Source organism: Doryrhamphus excisus, chromosome 14, assembly GCF_030265055.1.
Source record: "Doryrhamphus excisus isolate RoL2022-K1 chromosome 14, RoL_Dexc_1.0, whole genome shotgun sequence".
NCBI classification, from domain to species: Eukaryota; Metazoa; Chordata; class Actinopteri; order Syngnathiformes; family Syngnathidae; genus Doryrhamphus; species Doryrhamphus excisus.
Genome location: NC_080479.1, coordinates 9,586,197 through 9,609,723, shown reverse-complemented (window position 1 = coordinate 9,609,723; position 23,527 = coordinate 9,586,197). Strand labels below are relative to the sequence as shown.

Here is a 23,527-nt window from a genome sequence, read left to right as displayed (position 1 = left end):
TAAAGATCCTTTATATGATAGTAGTAGCTGTACCCTTTACTGTATATGACAAGAATGCTGTGTTCCTAAGGATGTACTGCCAAAAAGTCAAACATCCTCACTAAACCAGAGCTGTTGTGCTGTTTTTTGCAACACATCCTGTTTTGCAAAAAACACTAGTCAGAGATCTTCTACATGACAAGAACGCTCCGTTTTTAAGGATCTAATGCAAAAATGCGAGTGGAAGATCTTGCATTTGACAGGAGCGCTCTACTGTTTGAAAGGAACTACTGCAAAAACACTTTTTAAAAGATCCTCCACATGACAGCAGCACTTGGCTCTTTTCAGTATGCTGTACTGTATATGACAAGAACGCTGATGTTTCTAAAGATGTACAGCTAAAATGCTCCATAGGGCAAGACTGCTTTGCACTTTTCAAGGACCGACTGCACCAAAAAGCACTAGTCAAAGAGTCTCTGGAAGATGGCGTGTTTCCAATGGTTGAAATGAACTCGGGGGCCGGTTTGATTTGGACAGGGGAAACCCCCTTTGAGTTCTATAAACTGTCTGTGGGTGGCACAGACCATTGTATTGAGTTGTTGACTCCTGTAGAGCAGCCACACACAATAACCCGCACAGAAAACTTTCTAGATCTTCCAGAATCTGCAACTATTCCAGTTGTATTTCCTTGGATTTGTCCTTCCCGCCAAAACGGTCTGTTTTAATTTATTCCACCCACAGCCCGCCTCCGGGCACGCCCACTCCGCTGTGATTGGTCATACTCCCAAACTGTCATATTTCAATAACATTTTGCATTACATCCAGAATAACGGCAGTGGGTTTTTGACATGCATGTTACAGCCACGCCCATAAGGCAGCCTGCTTCTTTGTGACATCATAAAAAAACAGCTTTGCAACACCCTCTGAAACGGAGCATTTTGAGCCATCCCATAACCTTTAATGGCTCACTTCCAAATGCGCAAACCTCATTATCTGAAACCTTGGCATCGTTTAACACTAGAATAAAACATTCTAAGTACATTTATGAGTCAGAAAAGTGGGAAAAGCATAATAGGTCCATTTTAAAGCTGGATGATGTAATTTGAATTTCAGCACTTATGTATTAGTCCCTTCAGTGTAAGCCTCTGCAGTGTAGTCTCATGCAGTCAACACTGTAGTGAAATACGGTTCCAAACTAAGCACAGCAATGTTAGCTGCTCTAATCTGACGTCTTTAGTTGTAGATGCCATCGTGCAGGGGCGTGGCACTTGCGATGAAAGCACTGCTGCTTCCTCCAACAAAGCGCCATCCAAGGAGATAATGAAGAGAAGAAGCAGGAGCACATAGCAGAGGGAAAAACAGGAAGCGGGGAGAAAAGATGGTAGGGAAATGGCTTTCTGCGACGTAGATGTCGTGTGCCGTTTCGTCTCCTCCTTCTTGCAATCTGCTCCACTTATGCCCTTCAAGTCGGGCACGCTCAGTCGGGGCAAAGCATACCAGATGCTGGGCCGCAAAGCACGCGCCTCAGTGCTGGTTGACTGGTAGCGAGGCGGCACTCGTCACCAGGGACATCATTAGGCTTCAGTCGGCAGAAACTGGGATAAAATGGAAGAGAGGGGAAATTTAGAATGGAGTCGGCTATGGTCTCGTTTAAAAAAGACGCTCCTGTTTGTTTGGTGTGTGTGTTTGACTCATATTCAATACAACACATACTGGTGGATAGTGGAATACTGTGCATGTATTGTATATGTCTACCTTTAATGATACACTCCAGTCCTGTAGATGGCAGTAATGCACATTTTAAAGTTGACATCTGCCTCCTCCATTGGTGTTTTCTCATTAATAAATCCTAATAATATGATCCTAATAATATGATCCTAATAATATGATCCTAATAATATAATCCTAATAATATAATCCTAATAATATAATAATATAATAATATAATAATATAATCCTAATAATATAATAATATAATAATATAATAATATAATAATATAATAATATAATAATATAATAATATAATAATATAATAATATAATAATATAATAATTCATTCATTTTCTACCGCTTTTTCCTCACGAGGGTCGCGGGGGGTGGAGTCTATCCCAGCAGTCTATGGGCGAGAGGCGGGGTACACCCTGGACTGGTGGCCAGCCAATCACAGGGCACATATAGACAAACAACCATTCACACTCACATTCATACCTATGGACAATTTGGAGTGGCCAATTAACCTAGGATGTTTTTGGAATGTGGGAGGAAACCGGAGTACCCGGAGAAAACCCACGCATGCACGGGGAGAACATGCAAACTCCACACAGAGATGGCCGAGGGTGGGATTGAACCCTGGTCTCCGAGCTGTGAGGTCTGCGCGCTAACCACTAGACCGCCGTGCAGCCCATTAATAAACAAACAAACAAACAAACAAAAAAATATATAAAGATAAATTAACTAATTGAGTTGTTTTCTCTTTGTGTAAATAGGTTGGAGGTACTTATATGGAAATATTTGTCCCTAAATGTGAGAAAAATGTATCATCTCCCTCACTAGGTTGTTCCAATTCTGAGACGAGAGTCCTTATGAACGCGCCCCTACAACTAGATGAAGCCACCCCTTGTAGGCTCCCATGACAGATTTTAAATGACCAGGCTTGGCTACACATCTTAAAATAAAGCCTGGCGCTATTGCAATCATTTGTCAGTGGGGAGCTGTGTTTGATTGTTTCGTTTGTCTTCAGCGACAAGGCTAATCGATCATGATGTTGATGTTCAAATGTGACTGCAATGTTAGCATTTTAGCTCACATAGCTATGCTAGTGTCACCCCTTAATGTTATGTTCTTGTATGTCATATATGGACAAACGCAGGTTACAGTGTTTATGTAAAAAGTGGATAAAGTACACAATGTTGGAAACACAGCTCATTAGCATTAAAGTTACAGTCACATACCGTGGCGGAGTGCCTCTAGGGCTTACTAAAAGCACTTTTACGCTGTCACTTCCAACATACTATTTTGGAATTCTGAGACTTATTTAAAATACTATAATCTCAGACCTTGAAGTTTTTGCGTACAAACAAGGGAGTTGTCTCCGCCAATGCCTGACGTTGCCAATCAAAGCCACAGTGCCTCAGATAAGCTTGCTATTTCACCTTTCTGGAAGAACAAAACACATTTCCTGATAAATATTCGAATGATTTCCATACTTGAGCTGTGCACCATTAAAACATTAAAAGCTTTTCAGAAAACCAGCAGCCTTTTAATAAGAAAAGATGCTTTTGACTTTGGAGATCTTCTGCTTCAGAGCGCCCAGCCTCGTCAGCGGTGACCTGCCTCGAGGCCGTGCATGAAATGAAATAAGAAGGATCATGTTTTTAAAAATATAACGGAAAAAAGGCAAAGCAGCGTGAGAGAAACTTTTGAGTCGGTGACCATAACAGGCTCCAGTGCTTTCATCCCTCGCACAGGAGAAGGAAGCAGGCTTTGTGTTCCAGCAGTGCAGCTTAAATGAATATTACCAAAGCCCACGCAGGCACACAATGCATGGCCATAAATAAGTAAAAGCCATCTTTGCCACGCTCCGCCGTATTGAGGAACACATGAAAAAGGCAGAGCATCACATGATGACATCTCCTCGCTAATGACATTCTGTCTCGTGTTCTCTTTGGTGTACTTCAGTCATCTTCAGACGGGGTTTTTGCCTTTCAAGCGTCCTCAATCCAGATTTGTTTTGGTACAACCGGGTTTCGTAAACAAAACTATTCGAATAAGTATCACAAATACTTTTCGTAGTGCTATGCTGTTCATGTAATGATGCATTCAAGTGCATGGCAGTCTTTACCAATTGCATATTTACAATCCTCGGGCAAAACGTGGAAATAATTCCTGACCGCCAGCAAAACTGAGCTGTGTGGAGCACATTGTCATCACCTACTCACGATATCATTATGGCCAGAACAACCGATATTTATAGGTTATCACATGGTTTGTCTGGTACAGGCCAGGTATCATGCCCCCAAGTGTCAGTATCAGCCCGAGACCACATACTATTTAATCATGAGCTTATTGTCACGTACTATTTAATCAAAAGACCATTTTGTTTCCAGAAAATGTTCAGTTTAATACATGTATTATATCTAAACAGTGGAAACACAGTAATTGCAAAAATATTTCAACAATAATATTTTATCAACAGTCTTTATCTTATCAATGTCTGACAATTAAAGTTCCATTAACGTGCCAGAGAGTTGAATTTTGATTTGAGAGAATCAGGCTCGTATTCATCCCCATTTTCTTTTCTGATTGATAAAATAAACATAGACACGTATTTGTCTAACTCAGGCGGGGGAATACTTTCTACCAGTCTTCGTTCGTTCTTGCAGTTGATGAGCAATTCAGAAAAAAGCTTGAGGTTGCCCTTGGTTTTCCGACTTGTATTTGCATTTTTAGTTTTTTTGATCATTTCAAGAGTGTCCTCCTCATTAATGGTGATAAAACGTTCCATTTCTAATATTCTGTTTGCTATTTTCCCTATTTGTCTTTCGCCGAAAAGTGTCAACAGCTGACATGTTGACAGAGCACAGACGGCAGCAAAACAAACGCTTGTGCGCTGTTCTCTGATTGGTTGTTTCACGGGCACGATACCAGAGCAGCGCGCTCTGAGTGGACAGCTACGGGGGCTGGTACTGGACATGGTTAAACTCTATATTTTATCAGTATCACTGCCCTGGGCTTTGACACAGTATCATTTCGGCCTTGGGCGGTTTCTAGGGTACAGGGCCAATTTATACTGTAGTATGTGATAACAACCGATATCGCCCGTTATTATCAGACATCCCTAGTTTATGTAGTGTGATTACTCGTCTCGGTGTGCAGCTTTTTATGAACTGTAGCGTGTTGAAACGTTACGTCCCCAAACCATAAATATCACATTGGCATTTCCCAGCCAATATTCATTCCCTGTGATTGATGTTTCCTTCTCCTGCTCCAAATGTAAAAAGCACCGCCGTTTCTCACTTGGCCTTTAAATCGCAGCCCTCAAAGGGTCCCGCATGTCTCGCCATTCACCAGTCAAGACAACGGAGAGACGAGATGAGGTCTACTCGCTTTATAAGCAGAGCTATAAACATTAAGTGTTGTCCTCACTAACACCGGCTAAAGGTGTGAGGTGTTTAAGATGCACACATCTAATAGATGGCTGCTGTAAGAGGAGAAACAATGAATGCACCAACAACATGGGCCGCTGATTCAATATGTAGAACAGCTTGGACTTACAGCACCTCTATTGATCCCAATGCCTGGCGGCGTGCATAATTCACTCGGGGCCCATTTTCTAGTGAGCCCCAAGGTCTTATCAGTGAATAAGGTTCCAAAAACAACAATAAATAATGGAGTTCAGCCACAACAAACCCTTTTATAGCCTAATTTGTTTGAAAGGAGCACCGATATGCATTGCTAGTGTGTATCCTGTCTTACGTTAAATGAAAGTTACTAATGTAGATCTTCTGAAGGGACAACACCATAAAAATGAAACTTAGATATGCTTAAGAGTAGTCGGTGGACAGCTTGTATAGAAGTAGTGAAAATATGCCATAATCATGATTTGGTATGTGCAGTATTTTGGTATTAAGGCAAGTTTTGGGTCATTTTTCTTACAGTAAGACAACTAAATGGAGAACTGCTTAGCTGTAATGATTTTAAAAATGAAATATATGTACCGTATTTTCTGGACTATAAGTTGCTCTGGGGCGGCACAGCTAGGAGACCAGGGTTCAATTCCACCCTCGGCCATCTCTGGGTGGAGTTAGCATGTTCTCCCCGTGCATGCGTGGGTTTTCTCCTGGTACTCCGGTTTCCTCCCACATTCCAAAAACATGCTAGGTTAATTGGCCACTCCAAATTGTCCATAGGTATGAATGTGAGTGTGAATGGTTGTTTGTCTATATGTGCCCTGTGATTGGCTGGCCACCAGTCCAGGGTGTACCCCGCCTCTCGCCCGAAGACAGCTGGGATAGGCTCCAGCACCCCCGCGAAATGAATGAATGAATGAAGTTGCTCCGGAGTATAAGTCACACAAGGCCAAAAATGCATAATTAGGTAGATAAAAAGTCGCATTATTTGTCGGTAATTTATTTTACAAACTACTTGACCAAAACATTACCATTACGTCCTCTTGGAAGGCAAGTTCTAACAATAAAAGAATAGAGAACAGGCTGAATAGGTGTAAGATATGCTAACACAATGGTTATTCAGCTACACAAAAAATAAACATGAACAGAAAAGGTGTCCAGTGTTTATGTAACATAAACAGTTTTTTTATTTATAAGTCGCTCTGGAGTATAAGTTGCAGGAACAGCCAACCTATGAAAAAAAGTGTGACTTATAGTCCGGAAAATACGGTAATTCTCCAATAAAAATAGAAATATTGAGGGATGTTGGTGGCCATTTTGATTTTGTGCGTTAAAGATGCTAAATCCAATCCAATGCAGGTTAAAACATAGACATCATTGACAACATTGACAATAGTAAATGCAAATAATAATAATACAGTGGTGGTCCTCGGGTTCTAGTCATAGATTGTGGTGTAAATCGAGTTTTGTAAGTCAAATCTTAGCTAAATGCATGGCTTACTGAATATCGCATTGATTCTGGTGTTCCAGAATGTTGCTTAGTTTTCACTGTGGCTTTCATTGTGTCTTTTCTGGAGGAAACAGGAGAGGATTTGGCTTCTGCTTGGCACGATCTGATGGGTCCCGCCAACCCCGCTATAGTAGTTTACCTTCCTGTTCTTCACGTTCCATGTAAACCCAGTGGGAAATCGGTATGCGTCCATACCGAAAAATCCGGTTCCGTATACATGGATACCAAGATAATTGTGTCTTGCTGATGGTCAAACATCAGGCCTGCATGGGAAACATGGATTCCAGCATTTACTGAAGCAGAGCCTGATCCCCCTCTCTTGGGAAGCGGAACTGCATGGCAGTTTTCCAGCATGATAACGAGACCAAACACCTCCAAGGTGACGACTCTCTTGGTGAGGAATATTTCAGATTGATTTATTAATTGATTAAGAGGTGTGCATATAGTAAAAAAAAAAATCTGTCATGTGATCATTGATGGCCAGCAGTGACTGACAGAGATTGTTTAATTCAACTCCCATCACCATAGCGGCCACCAGTGCCAGCCTTTCAGCACCATTACACACACTAATGGAAGTCAATGCAATAAATCCTTCCCACGCCGGACCCTTCCCTCTTTCGCCTACCGTCTCCGCCACGGAATTATAACTTACACCTTTCCCCACCCCCACCTCGTTCCTTTTTTTTTTTTTTTTTTTTAACCCGCCTCAGTGACTCTGCCGCCCTCCCTGGGAAAACACCCACCTGCCGTCGCTCCACTTGAGTTGTGAGTGGGAGCGACACTGAAGGCACCACGAGCCTTCTTCTTCTACTTCTCCATCCCTCCTACGGTGTTTGCCCTCTCCTTCTCATTTGCAAGTTCCACGACAAAAGTGCTTTGGCAAAGATGGCAGTTTGTAGCTTGGCAGCGAGAGTCCTCGCCGAGTGTTCTTAAGGCTGCAAAAATTGCTAAAACGGCACTCAGTGGAGCGCGGACCTCTGCCAAGGCTGAGCAAGCCTAATTTGTATCAGTACCAAATTAGATAGCCATCTCTTGTTTTTTTTGCATTTCATCCAGGGGCGTCTGATGTTGCCAGCTAAATAAACAAGGGTTATGTATGCCTGTTATCCTCTGATTTTGCTAACCATTCTTTTTTTTCTCTGCAGCTTAACGCCTCCCAGCTGTTTGTTTATGTGTAATCTACATGTTGTAGTCCAGTGCCGGTCTGCGCCCCCGAGACAAGCCACTATAATGGAGTATTGATGTCGCAGAAGGGTGGGGGTTGCGAAGAGGGCGATAATTAGATTTTTGTTCTTGCTCTCGCTGCACCGCTCTGATACGCAGTGTTTCTAATGAGAGTCCCGCTCGCTAATAATTACCTTTTGTATGGCGCGCACGCAAACAAACTCAGGCGTTCTCAGCACAGGGAAACGACAAGAATGACCTCTGAGAAAAACAGCACTTTTACTCCGCCGTGTAATTAGCTGTCATTAGATGAGCTAATGCGTGGGATTGCTCTGATTACGGGTTTCCACCTCTGCTTATAGTCACATCAGAGCTTCAGGTTGTGACCCGTTGCGTCAAATGTTGCACCCATTTTATCATACCTCCTCACGGGACAATGCTAACATTAGAATAGTCTGTGTACAGCAGTGACATGCGGTGAAGTTTATGGCCAGTGAGGCATTGACTAGATTGGAGGGTTTTTTTATATTAATAAGCAGCCTGAAGAAGAAGAACGCCAAACGCCTGGACAAACTGGTGAGGAAGGTACGATCTGTCATTGGCACTGAGCTAGCAAAGGACGCTGAGGAGGCTGCTTTCCTTCATGGACAACCAGTATCACAGTAGCACAGCATCATCTCCCAACTGAAGAGCAGTTTCAGTGGCAGATTACTATCCCTGCCCTGTTCCACTGAAAGACTGAGCAGATCATTCCTCCCAACAACAGAGTAGTAGGAGTAATAAGCTGGACCTTATTATTATTATTATTATTAATTGTTGCACTACACATTTAATGTAATCTGTACCCTATTATTCATTTATGATATATTAAATATATTATGTATTTATTTAGGCTGCACAGCAGAGAGTGGTTAGCACGCAGGCCTCGCATCTAGGAGACCCAAGTTCGATTCCATCCTCGGCCATCTCTGTGTGGAGTTTGCATGTTCTCCCTGTGCATGCGTGGGTTTTCTCCGGGTCCTCCGGTTTCCTCCCACATTCCAAAAACATGCTAGGTTAATTGGCGACTCCAAATTGTCCATAGGTATGAATGTGAGTGTGAATGGTTGTTTGTCTATATGTGCCCTGTGATTGGCTGGCCACCAGTCCAGGGTGTACTCTTCAGGCCTCTCGCCTGAAGACAGCTGGGATAGGCTCCAGCACCCCCGCAACCCTAGTGAGAATAAGCGGTAGAAAATGAATGAATGAATATATTTATTTATAGTTGTTTTAGTATGTGATTATGACATTTTTGTAGAGCTGTTGGATCTAATAGCCGTGATCAAGTGAAGCGGTGAAATTGGAGCCGCAATGTAGAGAGGGACGACCGTGTATCCAAGTTTCATATCTATGGTGTTGTCACGTGAGAAGGTAACCGTAAGTTAACATTTAACATGAACAGGCCGGTAGTGCCAGAAGCCCAAAGAGGTGTTGTACTTGCTTTATGGACGTACAAGGTTAGGTCCAGTTCTTTGCTCTGGTGTCAGGTGATCCCACTCTCACCGCTGTCACCCGCTGGCTGATGAATGGTTCTAATAGTGAAGCACAGAGGAGCATTCAGCAACCTCCAGCCTTGTTAGTCACCTCGCTCGCCCATCGATCGCCACGAGGCGCCTTGTTCCCTTTTCTCCTGTTTAGAGCCAGTTGAAAGTTTTGCTGCAGATGCTATTGTGCGATTGTCGCATGTCAAAAGACGGGCGCGACTGTGTGAAAAATATACAACGCAAACAAGCCGACCCGCCTCTTTTAACCTTTGCCTCACCTGCTCTGAGACCTCCTTCGCACATGCGAGGCGGGTTCTGATCACAATCATAATTCACTGAAGCAGCAGAAACCACTTTTCACACTGTGTGTCCCACAGCACACACACACACACACACCACAAGATTCCTTTTTCCTTGACATGATTTGTGGAGATAAGTGTGATTTTCTCTCCACACCTGAGTGGGCTCACTCACAGAGCTGCATGTTAATGACAGCATATAGGCCAAAATGGATGGAAAATACAGGAAACTCACGCGGGAAATTCCCCGTTTTGAGCAATTTTCTTAAAGCGCTCAACTGGCCAAATAGAGGAAACGGTTCCTCGCTGAATAATAAACACAGATAAAGATAAACGGTAGCTTTTCAGAAACGGCAGTTTTAATGGTAACGGAAACACGACTTGAAACATTCAGAGTGACGTGTACGCATTTCCTTCTCGGTGGGAGCATAATAAAGCCACCTTTGCACTTCACCGCCTCATAAATCCTCATATATTTCATAAATGAAGCGCCACTTCTGCTGCCGCTGTCTTTACTCGCCTCTCCACTGTTCAGACACATTCATCTCGCCTGGAGCTGGAGCTGGAGCTACGCCGCCATTGTGGCGGCCTATTTCAAACGGGGAGCCGGATTTCCGTCAGAGGCTGCTGAATGTACCTGTAGCTGTTGGCTATGTGTGTGTTTAGCGGAAGATGGTGTGCTTCAGGGTGTGATTTGACACCCTTTTTGATCACACTTAATACGATTGATCTACGCACCGTGAACACAAGCGACTATTGATTTTTGGGCACGCTGAATTTGAAGTGTGGTTACCTCGGGGAAACAAATCGGTGTACTGAAGGTTGATGTTATTTTTCTTATATTACAAATTGATTTCATGAAAGTGATGTGCCATTTTGTCAGCTAAAGCATTCACAGCTCAATCCGTAGGGGGCGCCACAAATAGTGTGCTAATTTTTGCACCAACGTTCCTTTGGATCCTGTGTTGTTAGTGTGTGAGTGCAACATCTGCGTCATCGTTACAGAAGTGGTTGAACGAGGTCATGCTGTGAAAGCACTTTAAATACCTCAAAGGTAGAAAAAGGTGCTCCCTGAATGCATCGTTTGTGGTTACAAGAAAATGACAATTTCCTCACACCTTGACAATTTTTCACACGTTTGCTCAAGGTTCCAGCGTTGATGCAGCTCAAGAGTTAGGGATCCACCTTTTCTTCATTGAAACACGGTTTTGACTGCAGGCGTTTGTGTTTCGGCCTTGCTCTGCGGCTTTGTCAGTCACCACAGTAGGCTGGAGTGATTGTAAAAAAAAAGCTGTGGAGAGCTGTGTCAAGATAATAATGCAGGAATTAAATTCATTTAACGCCACGTGTATCGTTATCGTCAGTGTTGAATGTAGTTTGCATGGTGTGCTGCAATACATTTACCACACAGTGCTCTTGTTTACTTACTAAATTATGACATGCAGTGATGAGAAAGTGTATCACATGGTCACTTATAAACAAGCAGCAACAGAACCAATGTTGTAATAGCGGTAATAGATAATAATGCAGGAATGAAATTAATTTAACGGTACGCGTATCGTTATCGTCAGTGTTGAATGTAGTTTGCATGGTGTGCTGCAATACATTTAGCATACAGTGCTCTTGTTTATTTATGACTGTTGTGGAAAAAAAAATCTAAGTAGGATAGAGAATGCCTGAGATAAATACATAACTGGCAGTTTTTATTACCTTTGCAAAACAAAGTGGTCAGACAACACACAGTATGCATGGTGGTCTGTAGGTGTCTGGCCAAGAGGGGCCTCTTGGCGGGAACTTTTATACTCCATAGCATGAAAATGAATTACATTACAAGAGAAAGAAGACATTCTTGTCACTCCCCTGATGCCACCCTCATGTATGGGGGTTAGCCTACACACCCAACCTTCTCGCATGGTTTGTCGCACTTTTGCTAGATAACCTCCTAGGGTCAACCATTTGGTGGGACCTCCTGATGTCCCCTGTTCCTTAAAGGGGGAGCTTTGATCAAAGAATGACCTCTTCCGACACTGCCCCTAACCCCAGGTTACAGATAGCCTCCTGCTATGCCCACCATTCTCATATTAACTCTCTGACAAGATCTCAGTGTATAGACTGGTCATATATCTCATCTCGTTTCATATTATCTACATACTGTATTGTATATAATTCTGGGAAAAACTGTTGATTTTGTTAGTACTTGGGTTGTTTATATTGTTTATTTTTCTATATTGTGTATTTTGTACTGCTTAACTGATTCTGTACTCTTGCTGCTGTGCAATACAAATTTCCCCACTGAGGGACGAATAAAGGCATATCTTAATCTTAATTCTTGAAGGGACAGCAGGATGTGCTCGGATGCAAAAGTTGAAGCTCTACAAAAGGCCGTAAAGTAATTCGCACAATGTGTAACCTATGTTATACCTGTGAAATATACATTTTCCCATCACAATGACATGCAGTGATGAGAAAGTGTATCACATGGTCACTTATAAACAAGCAGCAACAGAACCAATGTTGTAATAGCGGTAGGCGCAACCGGCTCAGCCAGCATTAACACCACTGATGAGTTTATTTCTAAACAACAGCGAGGCAAGTGTACGTGTATGTTTCACTCCTTAGCTGGGTAGCGGCACCAACATTTTAAAGCGCATGTAAAGGTAAATAAGCAGCTGGGTACTTCAAATGCAGCGACTGGCGTATTGTTATAAACAATAAACCAAACTGGAGGAACTTACCGACGGATCTGTGGGGTCGAGCTTGACCATTGCTGCTTCTGTCATTGCTGTTCCCATTTCGCGACTCTTTAACATGTCACTGGAGCTGTCCATCCTTCCTTTGGATTGGAAGTCTGCACTTGTCTTCCCGCTCTTCAAAGCTGGCACAGGCTTTGACCCCAATTGCTATAGACCTATTCCATCCTGCCGTGCCTCGCTAAGATCCCTGAAAAACTGGTTCACAAAGAATTAAGCCATTTCTTGGCCTCCCATAATGTTCTGTCCAACCTACAATCTGGTTTCCGATCAGGCCATGGTTGTACCACAGTTACCCTGAAAGTCCTGGATGACATCATTACCTCCCTTGACTCCAAGCAGGTTTGCTTTGCTGCTTTAATTGATCTCACCAAGGCATTTGATTCTGTAAATCACTCCATCCTCCTTCAAATGCTCTCTAGCATTGACTTGTCATCACACTCCTGTAACTGGTTTGCCAGCTACTTAAACAACCGAGTCCAGCAAGTAAAGACTGAAAACATCCTGTCTCCCCCTCTCACCATCACTAAAGGGGTGCCACAAGGCTCCATTTTAGGCCCATCGCTGTTTTCCATCTACATAAATGATGTAGCCTTATCTGCTGGTAATTCCAAGATCCATCTATATGCTGATGACACCATCTTATATGCAGAGGGGCCTTCATTGCACTCTGCAACATCCTCACTTCAGTTCAGTCTCACCTCAGTAGAGCAGCACTTCCACAGCAAGAAAACCAAATGCATCATCTTTGACCGGAAACCTGTTCTCACCCCTACTCCCAAAATTTTCTGTGTCGACGGGTCTGAACTGTAGTTTGTGACCTGTTACAAATATCTTGGCCTCTGGTTGGACACGTCCCTTTCCTTCACCACCCATATCAAGCACCTACAGTCAAAAGTCAAAGCTCGCTTGAGCTTCCTCTATCGCAATAAGTCCTCTTTCACCCATTCAGCAAAACATACACTAGTCAAAATGTCCATCTTGCCCATTTTTGATTATGGTGACACCATCTATAGGATGGCGTCTCAGTCCACTCTGAAGAAGCTGGATATTCTTCACCACTCCGCCATCCGTTTTGCTACTAGCGCCCCTTTCACCACTCACCACTGTGAATTATATAATTTGGTAGACTGGACATCACTCCATACAGACGGCTCCGTCACTGGCTCCAGCTCATCTACAAAACCATACTTGGCATCACACCCTTCTCTCTCTCTTCCCTCTTACATCTTTCTCACTCTGCTTACAATCTAAGGTCCAGTAATCACATCAAACTCTGCATCCCCAAAGTTCGTACCGTCTTTGGACGCACCCGTCTTTGACTGGAACACCCTACAAAACTCTCTAAAACTTTCAGCCTTCACATCTCTCTCTGTCTTTAAACAAAACTTGCAACTAATTACATCTGACTCATGCACTTGCTGATTAGGCCTATTGCCATAGCCCATTGTTTTAATGTTGTTTGATGCTTTTGTATTACATATTTACTGTATTGATATTTGTAATTTTATATAACGTTGTTCTTATTTTCAGCACTCCCCTCTCCCTCAAAGTGCTTTTGCTCTTTGTTCAGGCTGCATTTGTAAATAAGAATTTGTTCTTAAATTGCTTGCCTGGGTAAATAAAGGTAAAATTAAAAAAAAAAAAGCCACATCTGTTGATACCAAGACCTTTTGACCCGTGCTAATTGGTGATTATTTGCTTTTGTAGGCCTTGCACCCGGCGGCTAAAGGCGACTCAGGTTCATTGAATGGAGGTGCCAGTTTAAGCTTTTACGGTATGTGCTGTACATTCCATTATTTGAGTCATTTTCTTTGTTCATTTGTTCCACACTGTACCCGTTCCCCTGTAGACCGCACACACACACACACACACACACACACATCTGACAGACTGCCATGTTTGAGGACACGTGGCATCATCTGCAGCAATAATTGCTTTCAGGGAGAATACATGCGGGCTTTGCACTGGGCTTTTGAAATAACAAACAATGTTGTCTGCACTACACTTGCCACCCACGAGCAGCAAACACTGGTGATTCACTGCTACTGCCGCACAGTTCCAGCAATATTTAGCAATATCTTACCGTGGGCCAATTTTTTTGTGCTTTGAGGTTCAATTTTATTTATTTTTTGATAACATGAAAGCATTTCTTTGTACACAATCCAATTGATCGGCCTTGCTGGGAGCCGCGATAGTTGGAAATGTAAACAAGAGACTGCTGTGTTGTCTTCAAGCTGGGATGCTAGAGGAGTCTTGGTCCATGTTGACAGTCATGCCACGCGTGTCAGCGCGCACAATGCCGCATGAGATTGTGTGCAGCGCTCAGGCACAGTCTGGCACTAATCCCTGCCAGATGCTGGTTATTACAGTGGGACGTTAGGTCTTAGTTCCCTCATTGAGTCCACACTCGGAGTCCTTTTTTCCCCAATAACAAACAAGGTAAACCTCCCCCTTGTGGTATCAACCCTCACTGTTCGCATTTGCATGATGAGGTAGATAAAAATCCCCACTGCCACGGGTAATTATTAAATCAGATTGCAGTGATGGAACGGGAGCGAGGTGTTGTTCCATCTTGTAGCTGTATCTTCCGCATCCTCATGGCCCCCTAATTAAATTGTACTTGTGCTGTCAATTGAGTTCATTACTCAAGCAAAACCAATCAGGCCGTCTGCAGTTGGGTCTGGGCGGTGTAGATAAATATTGCATGTTTGCTTTGTTTGTTTGGGTGTCCATCGCAGAGACGAACTTATTCTAGATGCTTTCAGCTGTTTTTATTATTCACAGGAAGCCAATGAGGAAGGAGATTTGTCTCCTGATTGTCTGGTAAGACCTTGTACGCTCAGACACACGAGCTCGAGCTGCAAGGCAATGTCGGAGAAGTGACTCATTCCCTACAACGTTGGGTCTAACATGATCCACAGCAACAACCGTGTCTAAAAATCTGCCTTGTATAAAGATGAAGCTCAGCTTTATAGCTTTTTACCTGTCCGAGCACCAAGGTTATCAAAGGTTCAAGCCAGATTAAAAAAGGTGTGTCTTTTAATCTTTTAAAATCTTTTTTTATTGTACTCAACAGTGATGTGTGTTTTAGTAGTAGTAAAGGGGCTCTCTACTTTACACCATGAAATCAAGGGAAATGGACAGATTTATGATTATAAATTCATGTCAGGTAATGTGAATATTTATTTTAACTCCTACTTTTGCCGTATTATATAAAATTTGTCTGAATTATTTTTTTGTAAATTTGTATCAAATTATTTAGGCCTAAAATAGGCCTAATGACGCCGCTGCTTCAAGCGCACACACAATGTAAAAAATGCAATATTTATCCAGCAGGATCCAAACCTTGTGATCATGTAGGAAGATACTCCGTCTTAACTTTAGAAAATAGTACATTGGCACTATTGTCGAAAATCTCGTCAGACTGTGTGGCTCAAAAAAGGGCTACTTTTTACTTTACATATGGGTTATTTATAGGTAATTATGGGTATTTTCTAACCAAATGGCATATTAAATGGAATCATCACTTTAATAAACAGTATATTGCCTTATTATCTACCGTAGCTAGTCTGTGCGTCATACCCCTTAAAGTGATGGCACCCCTTTTCAGGAGAGTGACCCATATACACTGTATGTCTGCACTTGTGCAACATAAATGTGGAAAATCACAAGAGACTCACACGTGGCCTGCACGCAAAGCCCTCAGGAACAAAATTGGGTTGCAAATAATTTTCTGTGTGCACGGAGGAAAACCTTACAATCAGCCAGGGCAAGGCAGAAGAGGAGTGCATGTCTCGCAAGTTTGAAAGGCGGGTGGCTTCTCTCACTTTATATTCTAGTTCTAGTTCTTTATATTCTAGCCAGTACGCCCATCTTGCAAGTCCCCCGGTGAGGGACGCATACGACGGCCGTACATGAAGCGCACCTAAAACGCACCAGTCGCATGCCGCACTCACGATCTAAAAGCAACCAAGCTAGCAAGAACGCGGATGTCAGGAATCGCTTGCTCCATAAGTACGACGCTTGAACCCGTGCGTGTGATGTGAGGAGTGGGGCAGGCAACACTAATCATGCTAGGTTAGCCTATTTGGAGAAGAAAACCAAAACAAAAGACATTTGTAGATGACTGACAGATAATTGCCTGAAACCCAGGGTGCATTTTAAGATGTGCAGCGAAGCCTGTTTTGATTTTTCTATTATACACCAGGGCTCGACAATAACGATGTTCCGATGGCCCGGGGCAAGTTAAAACAAAATTGGGGCAAGTAAATCCAATCAGTGATATTCCCGTCGGGCAAGTGTACTTTGGCATGCCATACTGCCAAGAGTTTTTTTCAAAGCGGTTCTTGTTGGGTGTTGGTAAAACACGGACTGCGTAATTCCGGTGGTAATTTGCAAATCAATCCTTGCAAATCTTGAAACGGACCAATCAGAATCGTTTATTTAGACCACAGTCCACCTTTTACCCACACCCGTTCTTGTTCGCGATCAACCAATCAGCGATGGTTTGACTAGGAAAACATCTATCATGGCGTCCCTGCCAACATGGTCTAATTCTTCAACAACTTGTGAAGGAAAACATCAAAAAGTGATGAACCAGTGCCTCCTAAACAAGTATTTTATTAGCGGCAGCAAATCAAATGATGGCACAGGTGAGTGAATCACATTGCTGTGACAATTTGAAGTGGTCACAATGAAACACCAGCGATTAGGTCCAATACCAAGTGCTGATTTTGCACAAGCTACAAAATCTAGCGCTTCCATTTCTCTGTGGATTTTTCTCACCTTTGCTTCACAAATTATTGTTTGACCATTGAGCATTTTTTTGTGGATTAAAAAAACACTTTACTAGTACACAAATGTGTCTATTCAATAATGTTTCATTGTGGTGCACAACTTATAGAAGGCAAAGTGCCTAGAAGTCTCTTGACAATCCAGATTTCCATGCAACGTCATGATCTATGTAGGAAAACAACCACAAGAAATGATAATCATTTCATCTTTATTTGAGATTCTCATGTGATGCCACAAAAATTAGATGATATCATTATGGCAGTCTTTTCATTTTACATTCGGGCAAGTAGTTCTCACCTTAAGGATTCTCCATTTTTGTTTTTAATGTAGAGCCCTGTACACAGGGTTAATAAAAAATGTAAAAAAGTTCCCTTTGCATAATGGTCCTGCCTAAACAGCAGTACTTTGACAAACACTCCGCGTTCCTCTCCCTCTGTTTGCTGCCGTTCACACTCTCCACTTCCCGTCTCACCTCTTCTCCACCTCCCTCCCACACCGACCAGGCTGCATCTGTCTGCGCCGCCGCGCTCTTTTAGTGCGTCGCTGTACAATTGGACCCGTGACAGGCCGCACTAGTGTTTTTTGTCTGTGTGTCCAAGTGTCTCTCCATTACACAAGTCAGTGGAGGCTTTTAAAGGAGCTCCTTAAAGCCGTCTTTCTGTCAGCGTGCTGGAAGCCTGGAAAAGCGACAGGTCTCTTAGAGAGCATCTTGGCCCTTTTCTTTTTTCTTTCTCCGTGTACCACCTGACCACACTGACAGGTCAAGTGGTCTGTTTAGATGCATGAAGCTTTGGAACATCCACTCCATCAGGAGGGAGTGTTTGGAGAGATAACAGCTCTTGTGAACACACAAAAAAAAAACCACAAGTTGGTGCTGTCCTGATGCTCCCGAAATGCTGTTTGATTTCCACACAGGGCCAAGTATGCTGTGCTTTTAAACCAAAGCTCCTTCATGGCTTGCTGTAGGATGCTATTTCACATAATGACACGCCCTCTTATTAGTTGTTGTATTTTTTTTATGAAAAATATTTCAAAATATTTCGAAATATTTTAGAAATATTAAAATATTAAAATATTAAAATTAAATTAATTATTTTTATTTGTTAATTATTATTATTATTAATTATCATTATTATTATTAATGAAAAAATTCCAATGGCAAAGAGATTTTAAAAAAGTCCAAATTATTAATTGTAAGTATAAATCAAAATTTTCTTGTCAAATGTATTAAAAATAAAAATATAAAAAAAAGTAAAAATAATAGAAATACATCTCAATTTAATACATTTCATACTACAACCACAATACCAAACATACTGTTAAATAATCAATGTAGCTGTTGTTTGTATGTCTTTAGAAGTTTGTGTGTTTGTGGTTGCAAGTGACTGGATGAATTGCCACACACGAAAGAAAAGCAATAATGCATTTCTCTTGTCTGCAACGTGTCGGCGTCTGCAGTCAAGCAAGCCTCGGTGATGACAGACATGCTGATGTGTGTGAGAGAGGCAGCGCTAGAAGGGCTTAGGATGGAGCTAAAAAGATGCTGATGCTCTTTAACGCTCTCCCACAATGCCACTGGCAGCACGACCTCCGTCGGCACGCTGACAGATGCATGGTAATGAAGGCGCTTTAGGTGAAACCCGTCGCCACCTTTTTTTTTCCTTCGCGCAATCTGTCCAACCCTGTCTCTCTCTCCTTCCCCGCCGTCTGTCAGACCCACACCTATCTTTCCATCGTCATCGTCATAACGAGGAAGCCAAGAGCGGGGAGGACATAGCTATTGAAATGTTGACAATTAGACATGTTTGCACTCAAGGTGTGCATGAGCTCCACATTCCTTGGATTCCTGCAAATACTAGAAAGTAGACGTAGCTTTTCTTTTTATTGAATGCTCAATGAAAGATTTAACACCTTCAAGTTTTTTTTTAGCGTGCAGACCTCACAGCTAGGAGACCTGAGTTCAATTCCACCCTCGGCCGTCTCTGTGTGGAGTTTGCATGTTCTCCCCGTGCATGCGTGGGTTTTCTCCGGGTACTCCGGTTTCCTCCCACATTCCAAAAACATGCTAGGTTAATTGGTGACTCCAAATTGTCCATAGGTATGAATGTGAGTGTGAATGGTTGTTTGTCTATATGTGCCCTGTGATTGGCTGGCCACCAGTCCAGGGTGTACCCCGCCTCTTGCCCGAAGACAGCTGGGATAGGCTCCAGCACCCCCGCGACCCTCGTGAGGAAAAGTGGTAGAAAATGAATGAATGAATGAAATTATAATAAATTATAAATAATTAAAAATGCGACTTATACTCCAGTGCAACATATCTATGTTTTATTCTACCTAATTATGCATTTTTGGTCTTGTGTGACTTATAGGCTTCTTTCTTAGGGCTGCACGACGGTTGAGTGGTTAGCACGCAGACCTCACAGCTAGGAGACGCGAGTTCAATTCCACCCTCGGCCATCTCTGTGTGGAGTTTGCATGTTCTCCCCGTGCATGCGTGGGTTTTCTCCGGGTACTCCGTTTTCCTCCCACATTCCAAAAACATGCTAGGTTAATTGGCCACTCCAAATTGTCCATAGGTATGAATGTGAGTGTGAATGGTTGTTTGTCTATATGTGCCCTGTGATTGGCTGGCGACCAGTCCAGGGTGTACCCCGCCTCTTGCCCGAAGACAGCTGGGATAGGCTCCAGCACCCCCGCGACCCTCGTGAGGATAAGCTGTAGAAAATGAATGAATGAAAGTTTTTTTTTGAGTATTATTATTATAGTACTTATTTAAAGTACACATAACCAGGCAAGCTTATAGTTAACAGACATAGTTTTGTATGTATGTCTGAGTGCTGTCTTGGTTAACGTCATTAATCCATTCCAGAAGGTCTGACTCAAACCAAAACGGACCACATAGAAAATCATGTATATCAAATCAATCAAAACAGATTTTATAGCCAATAATTCTAGTGTTACATACAGCAAATTATGCAAAAATTACTATAATGACAAATGAATGGACAACTAAACATTTGGGTCGCAGGCCACGCACTCATGCATCCAAAGACACACATATGCATTGCACTCACCCCCTCGTCCTCATCCAACGCCTTCGCCTCTATATCCCCCTCGGTGCGGGCATGACGGGGACCTCGGCTTGCACTGCAAGTGGCTGCAGGTAGCCTGGCTGGTTGCTGCTCGCATCGGCTGTTTTTCCCTTTGTGGCGCTGGTCTTGTGTCTATGTGTGTGAACAATGTTTTTACTTGTATGCCAAGGTTTTTTTTTAACAGTCCCACACTGTACTCCTTCATTTAGTAGTCTAGTTTGGAGTTGTTGGTTTTTTTCCCCTCCCCTCTCCTAGTGTTGTTCCCCCTTCTTCACCCCCTTCATCGCCCAATCATCCCGTCCTGTCACGCCTTGTCTCACTGCATAGTATGTTGGATATGTATGGACGGATGATTGCACTATACTTGTACTTCAGTATAAGTGACAAGAATAACACCACTTGTACCTCGATTTGTTGGAAGACCCCCCTTCCCCCCCAAAAAATGAGAAACACATAAACATACACTCACAGTATGCTGATGTACTGCACTACACCCTAAAACTACTCTTGTGTACTTGCAGTACAAGCGCAGATTTCATACTACCATACTAGCTTTACTTTGGCATACTATGACAAAGTCTATTCTGTCTTCCCAGGGAACTTTTTCACAGCATTTACACATCCGTGAAAGGTTGTGACTTGCACCTTGCCTGGTTGTGATGCAATAGCAGCGAAACGAGTGTGAAAGTGTCATCATTTTGCACACACGCCAACAAAATGCAAGCAGTGTGAAATGTGAGAAGCATTTAGCATCTCCCTCACTTGTTTGCGAGGGGAGGTATTGGTCCACTTTTCATGATTCCATGAAGGAAAAACCTCCTTCCTCATGCACATGATACCGCCTCTTCAGGCTTTGCTACACATCTTTAAAGAAAATTGTGATTGGAGTGACTTGAATACCCGATTCACAACCTGTTCCACATGTACGAGTTTCTGCACATGCGCTATGTGAAGGGTGACTCCAGTGAATCAAGTACCAGATTCACTATCAGTTACTGATAAGAACTCGACTCAGTAAAAGGAATCGAGTTTCCCCATCACTAATGAAGATCCTATGTAAACATTTGGAGTCGCCAATTAACCTAGCATGTTTTTGGAATACGGGAGGAAACCGCAGTGCCGGAGTACCCGGAGAAAACCCACGCATGCACGGGGAGAACATGCAAACTCCACACAGAGATGGCCGAGGGTGGAATTGAACCCTGGTCTCCTAGCTGTGAGGTCTGCGCGCTAACCACTTGCCCGCCGTGCCGCCCTCGCACAAGGCCAAAAATGCATAATTAGGTAGAATAAAACATACATAAGTTGCACTGGACTATAAGTCACATTTTTTATTATTTATAATTTATTATAATTTAATATTTATAATTTATTTTACAAACTACTTGACCAAAACAGACATTACGTCCTCTTGGAAGGCAAGTTCTAACAATAAAAGAATAGAGAACAGGCTGAATAGGTGTAAGATATGCTAACACAATGCTTATTCAGCTACACAAAAAATAAACATGAACAGAAAAGGTGTCCAGTGTTTATTTAACAAATACAGTTTTTTCATTTATAAGTTGCTCTGGAGTATAAGTCACAGGAACAGCCAACCTATGAAAAAAGTGCAACTTATAGTCCGGAAAATACGATATATATTTTAAAAAAGTTTAATGGGAACATTCTCAGAACACTGACACATGGGTTAGTCTGTCAGAATAAAAGCCTTTGTATTTTGGAGGAAATCTAAGTCAATTTATTCTCAAGGTCAAGTGCCAGACTGACTGTGTGAACAAGAAAGGCAACGTCTACAAAAATATCCTTTGTAGCGCAAGTGGAAATTTTTGTCCCAGTTTAGTTTGGCTCATTTGCCCCATTTTTTTGTTGTTTTTGTTTCAGGTTTTTCTCTGGCATCAGCAGACAATTTCTGATGAACAAAGAATGCTGGATGAAGAGCAAAACTGGCCTGCAGAGCCGCTGTCCACGGGGAGAAATGGTTTTCCTTTGATGGCCGTTGCTTTTTAAGCCCCGCGGCCGGCCTGAGCTTTAACATCTGCTCCTGTCGCAACCAGGGGATGAGGTGCGCAACACAACACGACACCGTGCCACAGTAATCTACAGCCTGCCACACATAAACACAAACTGTATTTACTAGTTAAGGACACATTGCATTTCCCCCACAATATTAGCAATATAATATTTTATATTTATATTATATTGCAATATAAAATGCAGATTTTGTCTAAAACAAAAGCAAAACTAATCGGTTCATATCTACAGTAAATGGTCTAAAAGGTGTTGGAGAAGAAATTCTCCGCAACCTAATTGAGGCCTCCAAGACCACTTGTTTAAGTACATTTCATCTCCCCAAGCGTATTCGTTAATCTCCACTTATGAGAAGGAATAAAACTCACTCACTAGTAAAAGTTAACATCATGTATTGTAAAATTGGTCAGACAGAAGAAAATCACAAAAACAGGATCCTGGGCTGAGTTACTCTTCCAATGTCCGCCTGCAGCCTCCCGACGATAAGAAGGAAAGTCAGCCCCGAATATTTTTGTAGATCTCCTTAGATGGGGTAGAGTTGGGGGTATGCGTGGGGGATGGACCAGGATCCCGTTCCCGGACCAGATACTTCCTCCTTCACCCCATTATCTTCATTGCCTTCTGAGTAAATAACCGTAAATACCTGAGACCTTCCTGGCCTTTTGGTTCTCCCCCAACTAAAAATGTCCCATTGATAGCATTGTTTATGATCATACTGATCTTAAAAGGAAAGTGCACTTTTTTGTTTAATTGTTTAATTTCTGTGTGTAATTTTGCCCATCACCCACAATACTTATTTGAGACAAAAATACTATATAAAAAATGCTGAAACAACCGGTGTGTTGTGACGAGGTGTCAGTATACCACAAAAGGTAGTTCTTTGGCATAAACACCTAGAATAACAGTGTCACTGTAGCTTGTTTAATATGCAGCTCACATTATTCAAATGGAGAGTTGTTGGTTTTTAGAATGTTTTTCAGAAGCTTTATAAATAGTTGCGTCCCATTACGTGCATTCCTTGCTGCCTCTTTTTTTTTTTTTTTTTAGCTGTTTTTATATCTTTAGAACGTGTGTTCAGGTCTCACCTAAGGACTGTGAATGATACTTTTGTTCAGGTTTCTATGTGGACTACTGGCATTCAGTTTTTAATCTGTACATTTGTTCACCACGTTTTCCCATTCAAAGCATGCAGCAAAATTCAACATCTTCATCATTTCATGCTGAAAGACTAGATAGGACAGCTCGAGTTTAGG

The 23,527-nt window shown here is 42.4% G+C and overlaps 1 long non-coding RNA gene across 1 annotated transcript in view; it reads left to right on the top strand.

The window, feature by feature from the left end:
• Nucleotides 1-23,067, top strand: part of LOC131101760 (uncharacterized) — a 29,406-nt gene extending 6,339 nt beyond the window's left edge. The window contains exons 5-6 of the long non-coding RNA XR_009119300.1: nucleotides 14,065-14,131; nucleotides 22,128-23,067. This is a non-coding gene — a long non-coding RNA (uncharacterized LOC131101760). The remainder of the gene's footprint in view (nucleotides 1-14,064; nucleotides 14,132-22,127) is intronic.
• Nucleotides 23,068-23,527: the final 460 nt, after the last annotated feature.